Source organism: Parasteatoda tepidariorum, chromosome 7 (assembly GCF_043381705.1).
Source record: "Parasteatoda tepidariorum isolate YZ-2023 chromosome 7, CAS_Ptep_4.0, whole genome shotgun sequence".
In the NCBI taxonomy this organism is placed as follows: Eukaryota; Metazoa; Arthropoda; class Arachnida; order Araneae; family Theridiidae; genus Parasteatoda; species Parasteatoda tepidariorum.
The window spans coordinates 70,964,076-70,971,268 of NC_092210.1; the positions used below are offsets into that span (position 1 = coordinate 70,964,076).

Genomic DNA, 7,193 nt, shown 5'->3' on the forward strand with positions numbered 1-7,193 from the left:
TTTTCTCTGTTTAAAATCTCATAAAAATAACGAATGGTTTTTCAATTATTAAAATAATTATTAAAGAAATTCTTTTAGTATGAGCGGGAAAAATATTTTTTTTTAGGATGGGTGATTGAATTGCTACACGCTGGACATTTGGACATTACAATCTCACCTTGAACTTGTTATGCACCTTAAACTTTTCTTTTATATAAATATGAATAAACCAATTACTTTTCTTTGATGCCGAAAATAATTCTTAACAAGTAAACTTTTACTTACTGTAGGTTTATACATNCCGTCATCGTTCATAGCGCTCCATGCCTCTTCCACTCATATACCACATACGCACACACTTACAATAAATAAGATATATTTTCATACTATAGAAATAATTCATGTGGCGGAACAACGTTTGCCGGGTCAGCTAGTATATATATATAAATATGCGTGTATGTATATATATGTGTGTGTATGTATATATATAATACTTTTATCACGAAAAGATAAATATTTTAGGTATTTAATAAAAACGAGAAAATGCTGTTCATAATTCTCGAAAGTGACTAACAAAATTTTCCTCTAAAAATTTGGTTGCGGACTTACGAATTTATTTTAATGGATTTACTAATTACATATCAAAAAAGAAAATATTTTAAAAAAAATTTAAATTATGAGTTTAATGTTGGAAGAAATGTGAAAAAAAGTTCAAAATTAAACAAAAACACCTTGGAAGGAGACCCCTCCTCCTAAACGGGGTTTTAAAAATATACCAAACAGGAAGACGTTCAAATGTGTGGTCCATTTGTGAACTGGCGTTGTTCAGTCTCGGCTGTAGCAAAGGGCTAATGTATTTCAGAAGAAAGAGTGAGATGCCCTGAAAAATTCTCGTCAAGGAACTTCATGGAAGAGAGTTTATTTCGGGTAAGTAATTTCAAATGCTTCTGAATTAAAAATTGTATGAAATGTTAAAATTTCTAAAATGTATGCTATTTAAAAAAATTATTTTCCTTACTATTTTACTTAAAAATTTTATAATTGCTTTGCATGCTCATGTATAAACTGCACAACAATGCTAGAATGTTTTAAAATATACTATGAGTTTAATTCTGATTGAGAAATATTGTATACTTTAATGTTATAAGATATACTGTCATTTAATTTAAAGGAATTTCAATTAATTACATCAATCATTTCCAAAACATTGTTGAAATTAAGCGTTTGATTTCTTAATTGATTGATTAACTTTTATTTTATTTAATCCTCTCAAAATTGTATTGATAAACCGTTTTAAAAAAGATAACAATGAATAAGATAAGACAAACCATTCTTTTAAGAACAAATGATTGTCATTCAAATTTGAAACTAAGAGAAAAAAGCCTTGCATTTTGAATTAAGACTTATCTTCCTTTTATTGGATCATTTTTGTTTACTTTACTTAAAAATGATATTGGTTCGCCATTTTAAAACTTGAAATAATAAATTTGGTAATTAAAACTAAGATTTTTCCCTTTCGAAGCAATTACATTATTTTTGAAAGAAAAATAGATTGTTATTGCTGCAAAGCCATAAGACTGTAATGTTTGTAAATGTTTATAATGTACTATGTATATAAACATGGCCAATACTGAAATACAATGTCTTATATTTGCTTAAAATGAATTTAACATTCACTATAGTACGGTGCTAAGATAATATTGATGATTGTAGCTATCATAAACAATTGTTTTTAAAAGGAAAATGCTCAATTTGAAGCACAAATTTAATTCTTCATGTTTGAAATGATGTATTAATATAATTTCATGAATCTAAGTTTTTTTAAAAGAAAATGTATATTTTAAGTGCCCAAATTTATTTTTTTTCCTATTTAAAATGGTTTATCATTAAAATTTAATCAATCTAATTATTGGTTTAATTATCCAAATTTGTTTTAATATTAATAATGATGTAACAAAATTCTATACTGAAAATTAAAGACAATACCTAAATCTAAGTAAATTATTTTATTTATTAAAATTGTTACTGGTTTATTTAAAATTTAAGGGCCTGTCAAATAATAACTCAAAGTATTATGAGTAATAATTTTATGACATTGCATCTTTCAATAGTGTAACTGTTTTGAAAAGGAAAAGACTTTTAACTGGACAAACATATTTTTTCATGTTTAAAACAGCTTACCATTACAGTATACAATTGTAAAATTGTAGAGTAAATTAAAATATTAAAGAAAAAAAGTCTCAATTCTAAATAAAAATAAGTTTAAAAGAGAAAAAAAAAACCTTTAATATGTAATGGTACTATAATATTATCTTATAATAATAACTTTTCAGCAATCTATTCTTTTTCAATAGGAAAAGGCTTAATTTAAATGTGAGAATGTAATTTTGAAAAAAAGCAAAAAAATGTAGCTTTCTAATCAATTTTTAAAAGGTAAATAAATACAATTAATCAAATATTAGGAGATTATAAGACTTATTCAAAATGCAATGCTTTATTTAAATTAGTTGTGGATATGACATTTATTTATATCTTTTTTTTTTACCTTATCTTATTATGTTTAACCTTATTTAACCTTATGATGTTTTATTTTATGTTTAACTATTTAAAATAATTTATCAATTGAATTTTTAGAAGGTAAAATTTTTTTTTGAACACAGTTTTTTTTTAATTTTTTTTATGCTTAATATACAATACTTATTGAGTAATGGATGAACTCTATGCATTAAAAATATAAAATTACCCTCACATTCTTGTTCATAAAAATTATTTCTACCTATTTTTTGAAAATAATTAACACAAGATTGCCCTAGGAAATCATTTTTACTGCTTTTAATTTCAATTAGAAAAACAACGATTTGTATAATGACACCATTTCTTAGAATTTTGTGCAATATTTAATTTTTTATTGTTCATATTTACTAATAACTGGTTATATAACTGTAAATAATATAAAAAATATTAAAAATAAATTTTAAATAAATTTTACTTATTCTTTTACCATCCAGTCATTTTGACTGCTTTTGGGCAATATAGGTGTATACTAAGTTTCAGTCTTTCTAGTGTTAAATATGATAGCACGTATGAAAATTAAAATTCGAAATCAAAGGCAAAATAATACACTTATTGAAAGCTAAAATTGAGTTGCCGTATCCCATCTTTGTTCTTACGGCTTAGCATTAGTATACAGTAAAACCTCTCGGGAGTGAACAATCTCTGTAAAATGGTTATTAATGGTCATTCTTGAGCTTACCTCTATTGATTATGATTGAGTAAATGTTATGGAAGGTGGACGATTTTCTGCAAGAGATTTTATTCAATGTTATTTTCTTGATACGGAAATACCACTTGTGAATAAAAATTTAGTCTTAATAAGAATCACCATTACTGTTAAAATAAATTTACTAATTATGAATAATGGAACTATTTTAAATAAATAAGAGATTAATTTTTTTGTTTGAGTTTGCATTTAACTTTATATCACAAAAATTAGTTAGCTTTTAAATATGAGAAGAGGTTTGTTTGTTTGAGATTCTTAGTTTTTTAGAATTTTTTTTTTAAATTTAAGTCTTAGCTCTTAAAGTAAATAAATGATAGCATTGTCTTTAGACTGCACCATGAGGTTATCTCTTGTAGAGATCGGAAAAAAGAGCGCTCTAAATAAGAGCCACTTACAAATAATTTTAATACATTTAAATCTACTTATTTGTTTTGTTAAGATTCATTTTGTTGATAGTTTTTTCGTTTTCCCCTCTTTGACCTTATTACAGAGGTTTGGGGTAGGTTTTTGATGGTCTCGTTTAAAGGTTTTCTTTATTGTAAAGTCTATAGAAAAAATTCCGTGCTTTCCAAAAGTGGTCGCAAATAAAAGAGGTGGTCTTTCTCGGTGGTTTCGCTGTATTTAAAAAATTAATTGTTTAGTTAAATTTATTTAATTTACCCTTTGAATATTAGATTTTTTGCTACATTTATTAATGCTACTTATTTAATAGATAGGATATAAACTTGAATTTCTTTTATATCCATTTGTAGGTATATTGAGGGCAACACAGTGCGGGATTTTTAAACACCGTGTAAGTAACTGATTATAATATTCGTTACAACTTTTTCTTTTCTTTATTTTTATGTATTTAATTATTTTAACTTTTACCAATATTTATCTTAACTTTTATCAACTTTACCTTTCAAAATTAAAGTTAATGATTTCATATATAAGGTGTATAATTAGTCGTATGACTAGTTTTGGACAGGTGACTTGTATTAGTAAATGTTAAGAAAATGTTGTCTTGTATACATTGTTTTAATACATACATCCTAAATTAGAAATATGTTCTTTTTGTACTCTTAAGAGTCTGTAAAAAGGGATTTATAAGAAAAATTATAAAAAGAAACCCGAAAATTTACCCCTAAAAAAAACTTAAGAATTAACATTACGCAGAAGTTCTATACTGTCAAAAGTATAAAATAAAACGAAAAAAAACTGCTATATCTCCTAAATATTGATATTTCTTACAAATTTTCTGTAATAGATTATTTTCCTACTTAGCTTTTGCCTCATGAAGGAAAACAGTTCATTGTTGTTTGTTCACTATGGTTGAATTCTTTATTTATAAATATATATATATANTAAGCGCAATAAATGAAACTTATTGTTTTTCTTAACTTTCTTCGTGTTTTCTTATATATATATATATATATATAATTTTTATTAATATAATCTTTTTCAGTTTTAGTAATTTTTCTTAACTAAGATGATTGAAGAATCAATTTTCATTTCGAAATGTTACATTTATTTAAATTTGTAATGAGCTTTGAATTAAAATTTGTATAGATTTATTGCTTTTTTGTTTGTTTGTTTTTTTTAAAAAATTTTTTTAATATTAAGTCAATGAATGATAGCATAATTGTTTGCAGCTATATTGACACAAAATAATGAGTTCTGATATTGTGAAACTGTTTTACGTTTTTCTTTATTTAATGAAATTATTTTAATAAGTTTAGTGTACTATTATTAAAATTAGTAAGTTTAGCAATGTTAATTTCAGCTATAACACTTCTTAACGATTGGAGGATTGGAACGAGGAATTCAACAGATAGCTGTCGCAGAATTTTGAGCAACCTCTTTCTTCAAAATCTCAATTTGGACCCCATGACCCCCTCCCCATGACAAATCAATCCTAGAATATCCAAGGATCATACAATTAATTGCAGGTAATATTTTATGTTATAAATTTTACAGATGTAGTGCATGTTATGTTATAAATTTAAGTAGAACCCTATTTTATATTACCTATTATCTTAACATTTTTCTATTACTAGATTAAAAAATTAATATTTCTTGTTTCAAGAGCTTAATTTGGGGAAATAAAATGAAATGTCATTATTTGGAAAGTTGTTAAATAAGGTAGCTGTCATAAAATAATTTGCAAAGGGAAATATATACCAATATGAAAGTTGAGTGAAATAAAAGTTTTTATGATTTTGTTTTTTAATTTCTATAATATTACTCGAGTGCATGTTATCATTATGTATGTCCATAGAAATTGAAAAGTTTTAAAAATTATTCCTTAATTTTGATAATTTTTATTTAAAAGAAAAAAATCTCAGCAAATTTATATTTATGTTCAAAAAAGTTTTTAATGTTTAAGTTATACGTGTGTACATTCTAACGCCCAAATAATAATATAAAATAGTGATCATAAATTGAAATTGAAGATTTTCCTCAAATCTGAGGCATTAAAATTTTTTACTTATTTTTGCTATACTTTAAAAAAAAGAATCATGTTTATGGCAGCTCCATCTCGTAGACAGATATTGTGAAAATTTAAATATTTGAGTCAAAGAGGTCTTATTTGCTTTTTTCACACAAAGAACAGAGGAGCTACCTGCGTTACCGGGGGGCGTATTGACAAACCATACCGTAGATTATAAACGTGGCGATTGCATGTGGAATTGGCGATGGATTACGCGTAAATGTGGTGGGAGAACGAAATTACATTAACCTAAACAGTGTAATTCGATATTCTTTTTCTCTCCCCCCCCCCTCCTTGACTACCCATGATGAATAAAAATAACTCATTAATTCTTTTTAGAAGAGAATTAAAAAAGAAAATGACCTTTTTACTGTCAGGATCACTTTAAAAATACACTGTATTCATATTTTATTGAACGCGCCTAATTTATATTTTATAAAACGATCTAGTTTTTTGATATAACAGATTCAATTTTTTAATTTTTTTTAGAAGAATTGTGCTGGCAATTCGCAAGAATTGTGTTTGCGAAGAAATAAAAATAATTTATTTCCTAATGAACCAATCACAAAAAATAACGTAACATTTTAAAACTATGTTTTATTGAAACGCTATTTTGAACAATTAATTCTATTTAACTTTTATTGTAAGAAAACATAAACTGTTTTATTTTAGTGATATTCTCTATTAAATCAATATTCTCCATAAAAGAATAATGTGAGCTTTTTTACAAAGATTATTTATTTTAGAAATTAACAAAGACATATTATTTACTAGAAAAAAATGGAGTATTCAAAATATCTCATCACGCTTTAAAGTAATAGTTTCTTGTAAACTAAATAAACAATATTTTTAAAATAAAGTTTGAAAGCGTTTGTTTCATTACTAAAAGCATTCGTTATAAAAAACATTATATTAAATTACTTTGTTTGCATAATTTTATTAAAAAACTTTTTTTTGCAATGAGATGAGATCTTAAGCTTTGTGAAAAATTGATTCAATTCCATAATCTATATAAAAGTCGGTAAATACATCATTCATTATGGAGGTCATAGATAACTTGATACTTTTTCAATATAAGAATAATAAATGCAATTAATAGAAAATGCACAATTTTAAAAATATATTTTATTTACATATATTGCGTACAGGTTATTCTGCAACTATCATACGTAACATAAATTTATAGATTCCTAAATACTGTTATATGAGTTTGGTAATTAAAAATATAATTAAAAAATAACATAATTAAAAAATAACATAATTAAAAAAAATTTCAACCTTCAATTAAAAACTTCCTGTTGTCATATATTAATAATAATTATAATTTTTAGCAACTTTTTTGGGCACAAATTTTTAATTCTCGAACTTAATACTATCCTTTATATGAAAATATCAGAAAATTTATAAAAGAAAAACTATATTTTAAAATTGAGACATTGGCGACAACAGAGGTTAGATGTA

At 24.6% G+C, this 7,193-nt stretch overlaps 1 long non-coding RNA gene across 1 annotated transcript; it reads left to right on the forward strand.

Annotated features, from left to right (window-relative positions):
* The first annotated feature begins 732 nt into the window (after window positions 1-732).
* On the forward strand, window positions 733-5,245 carry LOC107442927 (uncharacterized). Its single transcript, XR_001583935.4, has 3 exons — window positions 733-906; window positions 4,012-4,052; window positions 5,025-5,245. It is a non-coding gene; the product is annotated as an uncharacterized lncRNA (long non-coding RNA).
* Window positions 5,246-7,193: the final 1,948 nt, after the last annotated feature.